Here is an 18,180-nt window from a genome sequence, read left to right on the forward strand (position 1 = left end):
AGAGCGAAATGCCCCTCACAGTCCCTCATGCTAAGGACCAACAGCGGGGGATGTTTCTCACTGATCCACTATCATACTGGATCAATAACTAGCTGGGGACCAGGGGCTGGGGGAAAGCACATAGACAGTTACTGATTGGGGCTCCATGATTTAAAGGGAAGGTCAGTCATATGAGTGGGTGGATGTTGTGCATGGACTGGTCTGGCAGGAGATGCACAGAAATCAAGAGAGCAGTCCTCTTGGGTGGGCTGGCCATCCAATGACTTTACGATGTGGAGGTACTGCTCTCTACACCTGCTTTATTGGGAGTTTTTCTCATCAATGTATGCTCAATTTTGTTCAATGCTTTTTCTGCATCTCTTGTAATGATCATGATTTTTTTCTCTGTTTTGTTAACTTGGTGCATCACATGACTGCTTTGCAGATCCATCCACCACTGCATCTCTGGGATGAATTCCACTTGATCATGGCACACCACCTCTCTATCCTACTAGATACAGATGGCCAGCACCAGTTTCTGTTGCCACAAAGCCCCTTGTCTGACACACAGGGTGACTTCATATTATTTCTGGGAGCCTAGCACTGGGGGTGGCAAGGATGGAGGAAAGGTATGTTTAAAGATGAAGAGTCTTTGATGATCTGGTAGGGGTCAGATTCAATGGTCTGTGGAAGGTTAGTTGTTTCATTGTAGAGGTCAAGGAATGAGTAGCTAGTGAATTAAAGAGGGAAACTAATACAATATTTTAAAGTTTAAAAATAAAATAAAATTTAAAAAAAATAAAAATAAAATTATCTTCAAACCAAAAAAAAAAAAAAAAGGAAGAAATCACTGGGGAAATGACAGTCCTTGGTGGCTTCACAAATTCCTCGGTAGCAGAGTCTGTCTCCTGTGTGTATTGTCAAGGTTAGCTCTTGTCAATGTATGGACTCCGAGATCCAAATGTGAGGATCCTATTTTAAGAACTAAGGTGTGAGCTAATCACTCTATTACCTGAGCATGGGGTGAGTTATTTCATACTCTGTGGAAAAGTCATTTATCACAGCCAGAGTCAGAATAAAGCATTTATAAGAAATTTGAAAAAAAAAATACAGACAAGTTTAAGAAATTTTCAAGCATTATGGTCTTCACATGTGGTTATGGAGAGGGTGTGCATATGTGAGTGGTGGGGTTCAAACATCACTGTGAGAAAACCAGACACAGCAGAGCTGGGTTAGATCAACAAACACGTAACAAAGTGTTGGTGGAGTGGGTGACTGGGGTGGAAAAGGGAAGCATTACAGCCACTGAAACAAATAGAATAAGTTACAAACATTAAGTTATAATGTAATGGGTTTTTACTACTACCTTCCTATCATCTTCCTCATTTGTACCAACACCACAACTGAGATATTAATAAATTATATTTCATCAGGAAAAAAAATTTTCCACCATTAACTTACTGTTGAAATTACCCAAACATCAATGAGAGCAGGATAATTATTGTTTAGGAGGGTAATTTTTATCAGTTCTTTTTAAATGGTGAAACACATTTGACATCTAAAAACTCCCTACCTTGCGTGAGGAAAATATTCCCACCTAGTGTATGAAAAGTATTATTTAATGTACTGATTAGATCTCTTGACATATTTTAGCAGAGCTCATTTATATTTCCATCAGAAATCATATTTTGGTCACATATAGCATTGGAGGCAATATGGTTAAATATAGAATAGCTTTAATTTTTTTCCATTGCTGTTACCATAGATAAATGAGCCATATCATGTGGGAGATGGTAAGCAAATTTCACAGTTCTAAACAAATTTATAAAACATTGCTTTTAGCATTTCCATAAAAAGACTTGTTTGCTTTTATGTTTCAAATATATTTTGAATTAATTTGAAGCAATGAAACTCTAAAGTCCAAGGAATATGAAAAAGAAAGCGATCAAATTGTAGAATCTAAAATAAGGCAAACCCTAAAAGGGGACATTAATTTTTTCAGTTAATTTCTTAACAAATAGGTCAACATACATGGACATGTACACAGAGTGGACTCCATGGCTTTATGGAGCCCCTAGTCTGTTTGATGGGCTCACCATTCTATCCCTGCTGCTGCTACTGCTAAGTCACTTCAGTCGTGTCCGACTCTGTGCTACCCCATAGACGGCAGGGCACCAAGCTCCCCCGTCCCTGGGATTCTCCAGGCAAGAACACTGGAGTGGGTTGCCATTTCCTTCTCCAATGGATGAAAGTGAAAAGTGAAAGTGAAGTCACTCAGTCGTGTCCGACTCTTAGCGACCCCATGGACTGCAGCCTACCAGGCTCCTCCGCCATGGGATTTTCCAGGCAAGAGTACTGGAGTGGGGTGCCATTGCCTTCTCCGATTCTATCCCTAGTACATGTCAACTACTCAACAAATACTGATGAGCAAGGTAATAAATGAATGGATGATGGCATCTTAGAAAATAGCTTCATTATATGACTTATATGTAACTAGTTTCTATAGTTTCAACTAACTACAAGAAAATTCCAGGGATGGAATCAGTAGTAATCTCTTTATCTCTACAAAATTGTGAACTTTGTTTACTAAACCAATTAACATTAAAAAGTCTCTGCATCTAGCATGGAATGCTCACCTTTTAGTAGGATGCTTTTGGCATTATATTAGTATATATATAAATACTCTCATGGAATACAGTCACAGAAAACTAACCAATCTGATCACATGGACCACAGCCTTGTCTGACTCAGTGAAACTGCAAGCCATGCTGTGTAGGGCCACCTGAGACAATGGGTCGTGGTGGAGAGGTCTGACAAAACGTGGTCCACTGGAGAAGGGAATGGCAGCCACTTCAGGATTCTTGCCTTGCGAACCCCATGAACAGTATGAAAAGGCAAAAAGATAGGACACTGAAAGATGAACTCCCCAGGTCGATAGGTCCTCAATATGCTACTGGAGATCAGTGGAGAATAAAGGGATGGAGCCAAAGCAAAAACAACACCCAGTTGTGGATGTGACTGGTGACGGAAGTAAAGCCTGATGCTGAAAAGAGCAATATTGCATACGAACCATGAATCAAGGCAAATTGGAAGTGGTCAAACGGGAGGTATCAAGAGTGAATATCGACATTTTAAGAATCAGCAAACTAAAATGGACTGGAATGAGTGAATTTAACTCAGATGACCATTATATCTACTACTGTGGGCAAGAAGCCCTTAGAAGAAATGGAGTAGCCATCATAGTCAACAAAAGAGTCTGAAATGCAGTACTTGGAGACAATCTCAAAAACAACAGAATGATCTCTGTACATTTCCAAGGCAAACCATTCAATATCACAGTAATCCAACTCTATGCCCCGACCAGTAATGTTGAAGAAGCTGAAGATGAATGGTTTTATGAAGACCTACAAGACCCTCTAGAACTAATACCCAAAATAGATGTATTTTTCACTGAAAAGAAGAAAGCCTTCTTCAGTGATCAATTCAAAGAAATAGAGGAAAACAATAGAATGAGAAAGACTAGAGATATCTTCAAAAAAATTAGAGATACTAAGGGAATACTTCATGCAAAGATGGACACAATAAAGGACAGAAATGGTATGGACCTAACAGAAGCAAAAGCTATTAAGAAGAGGTGGCAAGAATACACAGAACTATACAAAAAAGATCTTCATGACCCAGATAACCATGATGGTGTGATCACCTATAGCCAGACATCCTGGAATGTGAAGTCAAGTGGGCCTTAGGAAGCATCACTATGAACAAAGCTAGTGGAGGTTATGGAATTCCAGTTGAGCTATTTCAAATCCTAAAAGAAGATGCAGTTAAAATGTTTCACGCAATATGCCAGAAGATTTGGAAAACTCAGCAGTGGCCACAGGACTGGAAAAGGTCAGTTTACATTACAATCCCAAAGAAAGGCAATGCCATAGAATGCTCAAACTACTGCGCAATTGCACTCCTCTCACACGCTAGCAAAGTAATGCTCAAAATTCTTCAAGCCAGGCTTCAATAGTATGTGAACTATGAACTTCAGATGTTCAAGCTGGATTTAGAAAAGCCAGAGGAATCAGAGATCAAATTGCCAATATCTGTTGGATCATTGAAAAAGCAAAAGAATACAAGAAAAACATCTACTTCTCTATTGACTATGCCAAAGCTTTTGACTGTGTGGATCACAACAAACTGTGGAATATTCTGAAAGAGATGGGAATACCAGACCACCTGACCTGCCTCCTGAGAAATCTGTATGCTGGTCAAGAAGCAACTGTTAGAAGTGGACATGGAACAACAGACTGGTTCCAAATAGGGAAAGGAGTATGTCAAGGCTATATATTGTCACCCTGCTTGTTTAATTTATATGTGGAGTACATCATGAGAATCGCTGGGCTGAATGAAGCACAAGCTGGAATCAAGATTGCCAGGAGAAATATCAATAACCTCAGATATGCAGATGACACCACCCTTATGGCAGAAAGCAAAGAAGAACTAAAGAGCCTCTTGATGAAAGTGAAAGAAGAGAGTGAAAAAGTTGGCTTAAAGTTCGACATTCAGAAAACTAAGATCATGTCATCTGGTCCTATCACTTCATGGGAAATACATGGGGAAACAATGGAAATAGTGAGAGATTTTATTTTGGGGGGCTCCAAAACCACTGCAGATGGTGATTGCAGCCATGAAATGAAAAGACGCTTGCTCCTTGGAAGAAAAGCTGTGACCAACCTAGACAGCATATTAAAAAGCAGAGACATTACTTTGCCAACAAAGGTCCATCTAGTCAAAACTATGGTTTTTCCAGTAGTCATGTATGGATGTGAGAGTTGGACTATAAAGAAAGCGCAGAAGAATTGATGCTTTTGAACTGTGGTGTTGGAGAAGACTCTTGAGAGTCCCTTGGACTGCATGGAGATCCAACCAGTCCATCCTAAAGGAAATCATTCCTGAATATTCATTGGAAGGACTGATGCTGAAGCTGAAACTCCAATACTTTGGCCACGGATGTGAAGAACTGACTCCTTGGAAAAGACCCTGATGCTGGGAAAGATAGAAGGCAGGGGGAGAAGGGGACGACAGGATGAGATGGTTGGATGGCATCACCAACATAATGGATATGAGTTTGAGTAGGCTCCAGGAGTTGGTGATGGACAGGGAAACCTGGCATGCTGTAGTCCATGGGGTTGCAAAAATAAAGAAACAACTGAGTGACTGAACTGAACTGATACTATCATGGGCTTCCCTAGTAGCTCAGCTGCTAAAGAATCTGCCTGATATGCAGGAGATCCTAGTTCAATTCCTGGGTCGGGAAGAACCCCTGAAGAACGGATAGACTACCCATTCCAGTATTCTTGGGCTTCCCTGGTGGCTCAGGTGGTAAAGAACCCTCCCGTAATGTGGGAGAACTGGGTTTCATCCCTGGGTTGGGAAGATCCCCTGGAGGAGGGCATGACAGCCCACTCCAGTACTCTTGCCTGGAGAATCCCCATGGACAGAGGAGCCTGGTGGGCTACTGTCCACGGGGTCACAAAGAGTCAGACACTACTGAACAGCTAAGCACAGCACAGCAGTGAATACGATCACACACATAATTGTAAATATATTTGAAACTAAAAAAATTACTTAAGGGTCTTGTATGTGATTTTGAAGAATTTTGAGATTGAACACAGTTTTTTTTTAATTAATTAATTTATTTTAATTGGAGGCTAATTACTTTACAATATTGTAATGGTTTTTGCCATACATTGACATGAATCAGGCATGGGTATACATGTGTCCCCCCTATCCTGAACCCCTCTCTCACTTCCCTCCCCATCCATCCCTCTGGGTTGTCCCAGTGCACCAGCTTTGAGTGGTCTGTTTCATGCATGGACACATTTTTTTTTACATCCTTCAAGAGCTTTTATTTTCTGAGAACTGAATATTTTTAAAAGTGTGCTATTATTTGACCAAATTAAGTCAAGGAAATAAAATGGGGAGAAAAAGGAAAAATTGCCATTTTGTATTATTCTAAGCTAGTGATTAGCTATGATTTAATACTCTTTCAGAAATACAGAGGATTTCCGTATTGGTCTAATTATTAAGAACCTGCCTGTCAATGCAGGGAACATGGGTTCAATCACTGGTCTGGGAAGACTCCCCATGCCTTGGGGCAACTGAGGCTGTGTACCACATCTACAGAGCCCACATGCCTAAAGTCTGTGCTCTGCAATAAAAGAAGCCACTGCAACGAGAAGCCCTCATACCACAACTAGAGAGTAGGCCCCGCTCACCGCAACTAGAGAAAGCACTCGCACAGCAGTGAAAACCTAGCACAGACAAAAATACATAAATAAGTAGGCATTTTCAAAATATGGTTTCAGTTCAGTTCAGTCGCTCAGTTGTGTTCAACTCTTTGCGACCCCATGAACCGCAGCATGCCAGGCCTCCCTGTCCATCACCAACTCCCAGAGTCCACCCAAACCCATGACCATTGAGTCAGTGATGCCATCCAACCATCTCATACTCTGTCATTCCCTTCTCCTCCTGTCCTCAATCTTTCCCAGCATCAGGGTCTTTTCCAGTGAGTCAGCTCTTTGCATGAGGTGGCCAAAGTATTGGAGTTTCAGCTTCAACATCAGTCCTTCCAATGAATACCCAGGACTGATCTCCTTTAGGATGGACTGGTTGGATCTCTTTGCAGTCCAAGGGACTCTCAAGAGTCTTCTCCAACACCACAGCTCAAAAGCATCAATTCTTCTGCACTCAGCTTCTTTATAGTCCAACTCTCACATCCATACATGACCACAGGAAAAACCATAGCCTTGACTAGACGGAGCTTTGTTGGCAAAGTAACGTCTCTGCTTTTTAATATGCTATCTAGATTGGTCATAACTTTCCTTCCAAGGAGTAAATGTCTTTTAATTTTATGGCTGCAATCATCATCTGCAGTGATTTTTGGAGCCCAGAAAAATAAAGTCAGCCACTGTTTCCACTGTTTCCCTATCTATTTGCCATGAAGTGATAGGACCGGATGCCATGATCTTCGTTTTCTGAATGTTGAGCTTTAAGCCAACTTTTTCACTCTCCTCTTTCACTTTCATCAAGAGGCTTTTTAGTTCCTCTTCACTTTCTGCCATAAGGGTGGTGTCATCTGCATATCTGAGGTTATGGATATTTCTCCTGGCAATCTTGATTCCAGCCTGTGCTTCCTCCAGCCCAGCGTTTCTTTATCATGATGAAATTTCCACAAAACCACATGCCCAGAAATGAGTGATATTATCTCTAGTCCAGAAGGAAAATATCAGAATGCAGAAAGATTAATTGATCTCATATCATATTTGCAGAGCAAATTAATGAATTGGGGGTAAATACCTAGGACTCCTACTAAATGAATGTTCTTTATATACACCTTATTTTCTCCTTTTATGCTGTGTAGCCTCCTAGTACCTTCCAGCAATGGGAGTGAAGACTCTCCTATGTTTGATATGAGCACAACTGTAGCAGCATTATTAAGTGACTACTGTATACAGGTCATGATATTACATATAGAAAGACATTTAAATATTTCCCCTGGTTTCCTCCAACAGCAATAGAGAGTGGATACTTTTGTTACTAGTAACAGGATTGTCTATTTTTCAGACACACTGTGACTCTTCAGCATATGGGAGTCACATAAAAATAAAATGATCCCAAATAATCACTTGTGAGTGTGTTATTTTATAATTATTGGAAGCTATAGGATTGAGCAATAAAATATTTTAATTCCAAATCAGAGGAGTCCTTTAACAGATTTCATGGGTTACACTTTTCCTACATCATAACATCTTCAATATCTTTCCAATTCTCTCCTCTTTAGACATTTATTCCTCCTACAGTATGTAGGATGAGGCAAGGCTTATCCAACGTATCTTCTATGGCCTGGTTTTCATTTTTATGTACTATATTAAACAAAAAATACCACTTACATTCATTGCCTTCAAGAATATTCATGACTGAAATAAGGGCCAGGTTTTGCTCTTATGGTCCTATCTAAATGGGAAAAATTAATTTTCTATAGGAAAGAAGAGGAACAATGGTTGTAGAAAATATCTAATGCCCTAGAGGAGATCCTAACTTCAATTAACAATAAAAAGCAAGGAAAGAAGGATAAGTCTTTAAGTACTGGTCCCCATGTCTACTCAACCTTGAGTAACAATGTTAGATGGATGCTTTGGGTACACAGACCAAAGGGAATGAGTCCGTGCTTCTGTAGATTAGCATTGGTGTTCTTGTTATTGTTGTTGTTTAATCCCTAAGTCATATCAGACTCTTACGCCCCCATGGACTGTAGCCCACCAGGCTCCTCTGTCCGTGGGATTTCCCAGGCAAGACAACATAGACTTCTCTAAGTAGCTGAATATTGAGCTCTTATGTGATTCATTTTTAGATCCTTTGAACTTAGCCTTCATGGGTAGTGTCAGACCACTAAATACAGTGTTCCCTCAGTATCCACAGGGAACTGACTCCAGGACCCCCTTCAAATACCCAAATCCATGGATGCTCAAGTCCCTCCTACAAAATGGTGTTGCATTTGCATGAGACCTTTGCATATCCCCTATATAATTTAAATCATCTATAGATTATACCAAATGCAATGCAAATCTATTAATTAATAGTTGCAAAGGCATGCAGGCTCAGTCATGACTGACTCTTTGCGACCCCATGGACTATAGCCTGCCAAGCTCCTCTGTCCATGGGATTTTCCTGGCAAAAATATTGGAATAATTTGCCATTTCCTCCTCCATGGGATCCTCCTGAACCAGGGGTCAAACCTGCATCTCCTGCATCTCCTGCATTTCAGGTGGATTCTTTACCACTGAGCTACTGGGGAAGCCCCAATATTTGCCAGGTGCAAGGCAAATTCAAGTTTTTCTTTTTTGAAACTTTCTGAAATTTTTTTTCAAACACTTCTGAATTACTATTGGTTGACTCTGTGGACAAGGAACCTGTGGATAAGAAGAGCCAAATGTGTATCATGAGAGTTCCAAAGTCCTTAATATTTTCCAACTTTTGCACCAATATATCCAATCCTAGTTTCAGACAACTGACAACAATGAAGATCATCATTGACCAAGATGCATTTTTTTTAGGACACCTATGTTCTCTGGTTTGTGAAAAATTTGGTGTGTGTGTGTGTGTGTGTATGGCAAGGAACAGAGAGGGAAATTCTTTGCTGAAATAAATGTGGGCAGCTCTGGATAAGCAAAGTCAGACATCTGTTTAACACCAAACGTTCAAACCATGAATACATTAATAGCATTTCTACATCATGTGCAATCACTAAGGCTGTTGCCCCAACCTTCTGCCCCCACCACTGTGGACATCATTTAAATGCTTTGCAGGACTGTAGCGCCCCTTTGACCCCCTGGAAAATACAGGAACAGACCAGCAAGCTCCTGGCCCAGTGTTGTGGGCAGCAGGTTTGCAGTCCTTGGACCCCACTTTTGCCTCATGAACAGAGATTTTTGACATATTTCATGGTTCCTGCTTTTCTGTCAAATGAGCAAAGCTGAAATACTCTGTCCTGATAGTCACATTCAGCCCCTCACATAGGGTTAAATCATCTTGCTCTCCAGCCCCTAGCTATTTAATTTCCACCAAAAGCATGACAGATAGTTTTTGTCTCCTGACTTAGAATATAATTATTTTTCAAATCCATGTATTTTCTCTCTGATGATTACAAAAAACCAACAAGACATTTGTTTTTTTTTTCTTTTTCTTTTTTTTATTTATTTTTAATTTTATTTTATTTTTAAACTTTACATAATTGTATTAGTTTTGCCAAATATCAAAATGAATCCACCACAGGTATACATGTGTTCCCCATCCTGAACCCTCCTCCCTCCTCCCTCCCCATACCATCCCTCAGGGTCATCCCAGTGCTCTAGCCCCAAGCATCCAGTATCGTGCATCGAACCTGGACTTAAGATTTAGAAAATATATGCTTTCCCTTCCTGAGTAACCAATAAGTAACAGAATGCTGGAAAATGGGTCGCAGATAAACTTTGATATGATCATTTTTCCAGGGTAAATTTGAGATGTTCAAATGTCTTGTTGGCAAACGAGATGCCCTGGAAATTTGCCCTGGAAAAATGATCATATCAAAGTTTATCTGCGACCCATTTTCCAGCATTCTGTTACTTATTGGTTACTCAGGAAGGGAAAGCATATATTTTCTAAATCATTTGATATCATCCCCCTCAGGTTTTTTTTTGTTGTTCTTAAGATCTCTCCATGTCTGGAAATTTTTGCTCAAAAGCAATGAAAGAGGAAAATTTTGCTCAAAAGCAAAAAAAAAAAAAAAAAAAGGAAATTCAGTAATAAGAATACAAGTCAATCATAGGTTGAAATTCCTAATTACTTTCTCACCTAAAAAGGAAACAATCTAATGTTGGCCTTTCATCAGGTTAACAGGCAAAATGGTTGAATTAACCACGGTAAGAGTATTGTTAACATTACAATTTGTTTGGAATTAGGCTGTGGGAAAGAGGAGTTTCTACAGAAAGCTAAGCCAAGTTAAACAGAGAAGGAAAAAAACACTGTTATTCCCTTTACTCCAAGTCTGGGTTAAAGAGCTGATTATGTGGGAAGATGCCAAAGGGTCAGATATTCAAAACCCATGGAATCTGGCTTCTTGACAAATACCTAAATATAACTTATGGCTTCAAGTACTTTTTTTCTATTTTGTTCATTTGGAAATTCTGATATAGATTATTATCAAAACACAAAAAGTAGTTTATTCTTTCTTACAAATGGTTTAGATATTTACAAAGTAAATACAAAGTTAATATTATGATACTTTTGCATACAATTATATGGTTTTATAGACATATTTTGCAGATGAAATGTAAACTATCTATTTTGCAAAGAACTCCCAAGGCATTTTATACATGCACAATATCATGGTCTCATCAAGTCTTTAGAGACCATTCTTAATGGAATAGACCATATAAAATTATGTAGTATGTTCTCTAGTTGAAATATGAAATTAATTTTATATTCACATGTATTAGGAAATTGACTCAAAATGGAAGCACTTAATATATAAATTATTGAAACCCAACTGTGGGAATTATCGCTCCATCCTACATCTAGTGTCAGTTTGATGATAAGCATGTATATTTTTATTCATGGAGGCTTACACTATAAAATAACTCTTCTGTAGTCAAACATTTGCCGTGTTGCCTTATTTTAGCACAACTGTGGTCCAACATATACACTGTTCTATGTTGCAACATCAATAAATGTATGAATATTGTAGGACTGTTATAGTGGATCGCTCAGATGTACTGATTATTTTATTGAAAAAAGTCTTGATTCTTTTCCAAGAGTCATAATGCTGTTATTTTTAGTTAAACGTTGTGTTCTTTGGGTTGCAATTTTTAGACTTGAAAGAAATCTCCTAAACTCTCTTGAAACACAGAACAATTTTTTCTTTTCCTTTTCCTCTTTCCAACCCAATGCCTTACAGCTGCCCTGATTTAAATCTGTTTTGAATTAATTGTTCCTTTGACCAAGAGCAAATAAAATTTCCCCATAGTCCATTCAGCCTCCTTGAGGAAGTTCAGGATGTTTCTGGAAAGGACTGGATATGTTTGTTTCCTTGCTAAGCAAGGCTTGCTGCTGTTTGTCCCCAGGAGCAAGCAAACAGAAACGTCAGTGTGCATGGAGTTGTGATCCGACCCTAAGTCAACAATTTAATAAGTGAACAGGCCACACACTTTCTTACTAAAAATCTTCCTTCAATATAGTTTACTTTGGCTTCACGTGTTGTTGCTCTGGAAAAGTGCAAAAAGATCTGGTCTTTTAGCCTCATTGAAATAACACTACTTCAGGCTTAATTCATTGACTCATATAAAGATGTTTTTAGGTAAAATTAGTAACTTCAGTTAAGAGAAATGGAAGAAAAAATTTAGTCAGACGGAGAGTAGAAAATTAATAAGTGGTGAATTCTATGGTTAACTGTCTGTAATTACTTTTTATCTTATCAAGTAGAAAATTAGAGAAGGTGGGCCTGTTTCCATTCTAAAGGAGAATGCTCCTTCTGACAGGTATGAAACTCACAAGGGAATCTGACAGGCAATTTCTTTTTTGTGTGATGATTTTGTACAATTCATTTATATACACTTCATCATAGGACTTAAAAGATAAATGACTTCTTATTTTGCTAATTTTGCAAAGATAGAAAAAATAATAATCTTCAGTTGGTATAGGAATTTAACCCTCAGGAGGCAAAGTGTACTTTGAATGACAAAGAAAATTAAATTAGTTTATATGGTTTGCAATCTTTCTTTGTTCTCATGAAAAATATAGTTTCTTTAGAAGAAAACTGCACACTACTCTGCCACCTGAGTAATATCTATTCTTCATTAAAATCTTTGCCAAGAAGAAGACAAAAAACACTGCTGCTGCTGCTGCTGCTGCTAAGTCACTTCAGTTGTGTCCGACTCTGTGCGACCCCATAGATGGCAGCCCAACAGGCTCCTCCGTCCCTGGGATTCTCCAGGCAAGAACACTGGAGTGGGTTGCCATTTCCTTCTCCAATGCATGAAAGTGAAAAGTGAAAGTGAAGTCGCTCAGTCGTGTCCAACTCTTAGCGACCGCATGGACTGCAGCCCACTAGGCTCCTCCGTCCGTGGGATTCTCCAGGCAAGAGTACTGGAGTGGGGTGCCACTGCCTTCTCCTTAAAAGTAACTTTAATAAAAAAAAAACTTTATAACAGCACAAAGTAGTTGTTATATTGAGGCAGGGGACAATGCTAAAACAGAAAATTCTTTAAATGGAAAATTTTAGACCAGCATGAAGCTTCTAGTTTGTCCTTCTTAAATACACAAAAGCAGATAAAAGAAATTATTTGCTTAATAGCTTTGCCGATCCTCTTCCAATGTCAGTGCAAGATGGAACTACCATACAGCTGCCCCTTAGAGACACGAGGGATCAGGTGCTCTGACCTCTCACAGTGGAAAAAGTACAGGCTGCCACCTCTGCCTCAAAAAAATGCCCTCACACCAGGGCAGGAAGCTAAAGCAGTTTGGTTGAAATCAAGATTTGAACCCTTTTGAAATCACATTCTGTGATCTCTAATCAAACACAAACTTCCCCCTACATTCTGTTAATCTAAATTTTTGTACAGTGAAAATATAAGCACTGTATCTATGAAAAAATTCACATATAAGTGGACTCCTGCAGTTCAAGCCCATGTTGTTCAAGGGTGAGTTGTAGTTTAATCTTCTGGTGAATCATTGTTGCAGATATCTAACTTATTAAGCCAAGGTGGGGGAAACAATGTGTGATTTAACCTTAACAAGCTACATCACCTCTTCTTCTGACAGATGGGGCTGCAGAACTTGACTCTTGCTGGAAGCCTCAAGTTCATCAGAAACAGTCGTGGCCCATGTCTTTGAGGTTTGCTTCTAAGGTTAAGGTTCCATAGCAAGTGGAGAAACCTTCAATTGCCTTAGTGGAGTAAGAAGGACTAAGCAAATCTCTAGTACAGTAAGTACCTACATACAAACTTTCGAGTTGTGAACTTCCAAAAATGCAAATATGCCCCTGTATGCCAGCTGTTGTACTGTACTACTGAACTTTTCAAGGTACTGCACTGTAAGATTAAAAATGTTTTCTTTATTGAGTGTATGCTTTTTTATGTATTGTTTGTGTGAAAAGTATTATAAACCAATTTCAGTGCAGTGCTATAGAGTCGATCGTGTTAGTTGGGTACCTGGGCTAACTTTGTTGGACTTAGAAACAAATTGGACTTTCTCTCGGAATAGAACTCATTCATTTGTAGGGAACTTACTGTGAAGCCCACATCCCTTCACATCCTCTGACATAGCTTTAGATTTTAGTAACCACACTGAAACATTAGATCACTCCAAATATATCTTTTGAGCATTTCTGTGCCTGCCAGGAAGAACCATAGTTCTATGGAAGGGCATATGCTCCTCTGCAGTGGTTGAAGTCAGAAATGATGAAAAAGAAAAGGAAAGTTTGTGGTGAGGAAGGAAGTTAAGCTGGAGCAGGAGTAGAGAACAAGGAAATGAGCTCGGGAGATGTGAGGGAGGAAAGAGAAGAACACACTGAAGAAAGGGACCTGTTGGTGAAAGAAGAGGAAGGAAAACAAAAGCAGAAAATGCAGAGAAAGGAGGAAAGGCAGAAAGAAGTTTAAAGTGGCAGTGATGAGATGGGAGTGTTATCTGTGTGTGGATGGAAGGTGTGCCCTTTCCCACGGGGGCTGAGCCTTTCCTATGATTGACAAAGGGGACGTTTTCCACCCTTTTCTGGGGGTCTGTGCCCAGGAAGCTCCTGAGGACCCTTCTGTCCTGGGTCCTGGGGTCTGGGCACCTTCCTCACAGGGATGTTTTAAACCAAAGTATACAACTGAAAGATTGTGCTTCATCAACAGGAACCTTGCTGGGCTGAGAAGGAACCTCTCCTGCAGCCAAAGAGGGAGTAAGCAGAGGTCCCAGACCTCAGACCTGCCCTCTCACACCAGACCTTCTCTTCTGAGAAAAAGAGGAACCACCTATTGCAAATGGGCAGCAAAGGTATCTCATTTTTGCTGTGCTTTGGAGTAATATCCATAATAATATTAAAAGGATTTAACAGTAAAGAACTAAAGACAGTTATGAATATCCAGTCTCTACTTCTATGCTGTACGCATTGTAGTGTCCATGAAAGGTTTTACCAAATTTAGGAAAACACTCACATTAGATCCAAAACTCATCATCGGCAAGTTGCCTTTATTCTTGTATGAAGAACTTGACCTTGATCAGTCTTAGAGAAAAAAATAAACAGAATATTTTCAAGCTCTGGCATGAGAACATAGCAGTTGTCATGTATCTGTGATCCAGAATTTCGGGGCTGGCAAAAAAATGACATTCTCTTTTATCTGATTTACTGATAAGCATTAACAAAATTTTCTCACACTAATTAGGTCTTATCAGGACAAGAATTTTAAAAATGACAGTAAGTTATAGTCATCACATGGGGCCTTTTTTAAATTAATAAATCTTAAGTAAGTAATATGTTGAAAAATTAAACATGTGCATTTTTAAAGAATCTGAAATAGAATATATAACTGAGTCGTGTTATTGAACACCTGAAACTAACACAACATTGCAAATCAACTACACTTCAATAAAAAATTAAATTAAAAAAAGAAAAAACTAACAACTCATGTATGCAGCAGCTGTTGAACTTAGTCTGTGCCCCTGTTCAAACTTCAGTGAGACAAAGCTGTTCACTTCCCTAAGCACAGCTGTCTGGATTGCATGGACAACTCATATCATTCTGAGTTGAGTTTTGTTTGTGTCTCCTAAGTTATTTGATATTTACTGAGACTTAGAAATATTCCAAAAATCATTTCCCTGTAAATCATCTTCCTGACAAGTGTTGATCTGCCTGCCTATCCTTTCTGCATATGATCTCCTGTGAGCATCAGCACTCTTTCCTGGCTGGACTTGCAGAGACAGAAAAGTGAGACAAAGTGCCCTTTTCTTTCCAATTAATGAAGCGAGCCTTCTCAGTCTTTCCCATTAATTTTGAGAACAGACCCCATAAATAAACACCTCACATTTCCTTCCCGGTAGTCATTTAAGCCTGGGTACAAAATGCAGCTTCTGATAAGCTTTTCATAAGACTATGAAATCTTTCATGGATCACAGAGTCATAGTTACCTTGAATAATAAGGATTCTCTTTATCTTAGAAATGAAGAAAATGAGAACTAACTTAATTCTATGAACCCCTCCATGATTTTGGATTCGGTCCTCAAATTGGATATGATGCTACTGAACATTCAAATAGATTGTTTACCAAAAATATATGCCTGTACATTCTTTTGATAGTTAATAAGATTTCACATCTGACATTTGTGTGAAAATTAAAAGCCTAAGATGACATTTAATAAGTGAATTGCTTATTTTTATAATATGAAGAAGCAGTTGTTGCTGTTTAATCACTAAGTCTTGTCTGACTCTCTTGCAACCCCATGGACTGTAGCCCACCAGGTTCCTCTGTCCATGGGATTCTCCAGGCAAGAATACTGGAGTAGGTTGCCATTCCCTTCTCCAGGGAATCTTCCCAACCCAGGGGTCAAACCCATCACTCCTGCATTGGCAGATGGATTCTTTATCACTGAGCCACCAGAAAAGCCCATGATGAAGCAGAGCTATGTTCAAAATCATGTCTGGCCAGAAGTGTCACCCTTGACAATAGACCCATTGTATGAAGTTCATTATTTCACTGTGGCCTGTGCTGGACAAAAAGAAAGGGTGAGAGGAGCAGAACATGGCTTAAGGATTCTAATGTTGGTGATGAGATGCTAGCTTTATGTTCTCTCCTGTCAGAAGCACTACTCGGGAAAAAATGTTATCATCTCAGCAGCAATGTTCCAGGTCCACAGTGTTTAAGAATGAGAGAGATTGCATCAGAAGGAGAGACTGGGTCCTAATCGGACACAAAATCTTGCTTTTTCTGACACTTGGGGCTAAGACATGAAAATGTGTTTCTGCAGACAGGAGACACCTCCACTTCCCACATCTGTCTGCATAGAGATTTTGGAGAAGGTGAAATCATACCCACCAAAATCACTGTGTCCAGTTTGGCTTTCAGGGTTAGATGGATGTGTCCTCCCAAGAGGCAACCTCGGGGTGGGGCTCCTTTGATGGATATGTCACAGAATGCAGGACAGTTCATGAGTAAGTGAGTATACTTGAAACCCTCTCTTTACTCATCTCTTCTATGAGCCTCTGCCAAAACCATAATTATATACTCTGTCTTATTTACATAAAATAACAGTGTATCTAGCCATGCCTCAAAACCTGAAATGTATTTAGAGATACACCCAGTTTTCTGTGGTTTTTGTTCTAAGAGCACAAAGACTTGAGGGTCAGAGATGTGGATTCCTAGGGCTGGATTCCTGGGTGGATGGTGATTGGCTTCGTTGAAGAGGTGGTGTTTGTAAGGGTCTGCTTAGCCAAAGGAACTGGAAAACATGAAGTTCCCCAAGACCAATCACCTCAAAAGCATGAAGTTCTGTTTTTTCTGCTTTTTTCCTTTCAAAGGGTTTCAGAGTAACCAAATAGTACCAGTTGCAGGAGTTTTCATTGTTTTAAGTATTTCAACTAATAATTGTGAAAGAAATGAGATAATAAAAAATCACAAATTTCAGGCTTTTAGTGAAATATATGATGCAGTAAACAACAAATATCTGCCAAGCTAAGGCCCAGAGGAGAAGTCCTCATGATGAGAAAGCAGGTGTGACCTCATAGGTCCTGAGTGTGGATCTGCCTTTTGCTGTGCAGCCCTCATCATTTTCCCATTCTCTCCCAAATTCTCCTCACGGCACATCCTTGTCTGTCCTGCTCTCCTTCCTTCCTTCCTTCCTCTGTCCTTCCTCATCTTCTAATAACTGCTTACTGAGACCATGTTGGAACCAGCACTGAGAAACATGAAATTCCAAGTCCTGTCCTTTGTTTCATTCTTGAGAGCCAGTGTTGAATAGAGAAGCACAAGACCAGGTTGGCACACCAGGTCCATCACTTTCAAGCTGAGGGATTTCAAACCAGTGAGTGAAGCCCTCTGAGCTTGAGCTTTCCATTTCTCAGATTTATTGTGTCGGTAAGTGAGAGAGAACTGTAGAGCACCTAGAATAAACAGCAGCACATTGTAAGCACTCGAGGGACCCACCATCACTATGCATCAAGGCAGGTGTGATTGACTGTCTTCTCCAGGATCTGTGAATCCCAGCCAAAGGTAGCAGTTACTTCTTTAAATCTGGAGGAGAGTTCAAGAGGGAGACCTTCGAAAATGGTCCTAGTATTCCAACACTGTGATACACTGCTAAGTTGATTTTTCAAAAGACTTACATCCAAAATTCACCCTAGTGCTGATCTCAGGTGGCCTCAGTTCAGTTCAGTCATTCAGTCATGTCCACCTTTTTGCAACCCTGTGGACTGTAGCACACCAGGCTTCCCTGTCCATCACCAACTCCTAGAGCTTACTCAAACTCATGTCTATCACGTTGGTGATGCCATCTAACCATCTCATTCTTTGTTGTCCCCTTCTCCTCTTGCCTTCAATCTTTCCCAGCATCAGGGTCTTTTCCAAGGAGTCAGTTCTTCATATCAGGTGGCCAAAGTATTGGAATTTCAGCTTCAGCACCAGTCCTTCCAATGAATATTCA

At 39.7% G+C, this 18,180-nt stretch overlaps 1 long non-coding RNA gene across 1 annotated transcript; it reads left to right on the forward strand.

Moving 5' to 3' along the window:
• Positions 1 to 13,273: 13,273 nt before the first annotated feature.
• Positions 13,274 to 17,475, forward strand: LOC101904168 (uncharacterized). Its single transcript, XR_003029956.2, has 3 exons — positions 13,274 to 13,489; positions 14,400 to 14,541; positions 16,596 to 17,475. It is a non-coding gene; the product is annotated as an uncharacterized lncRNA (long non-coding RNA).
• The last annotated feature ends 705 nt before the right edge of the window (positions 17,476 to 18,180 follow it).

Source organism: Bos taurus, chromosome 17 (genome assembly GCF_002263795.3).
Source record: "Bos taurus isolate L1 Dominette 01449 registration number 42190680 breed Hereford chromosome 17, ARS-UCD2.0, whole genome shotgun sequence".
Lineage (NCBI taxonomy): Eukaryota > Metazoa > Chordata > Mammalia > Artiodactyla > Bovidae > Bos > Bos taurus.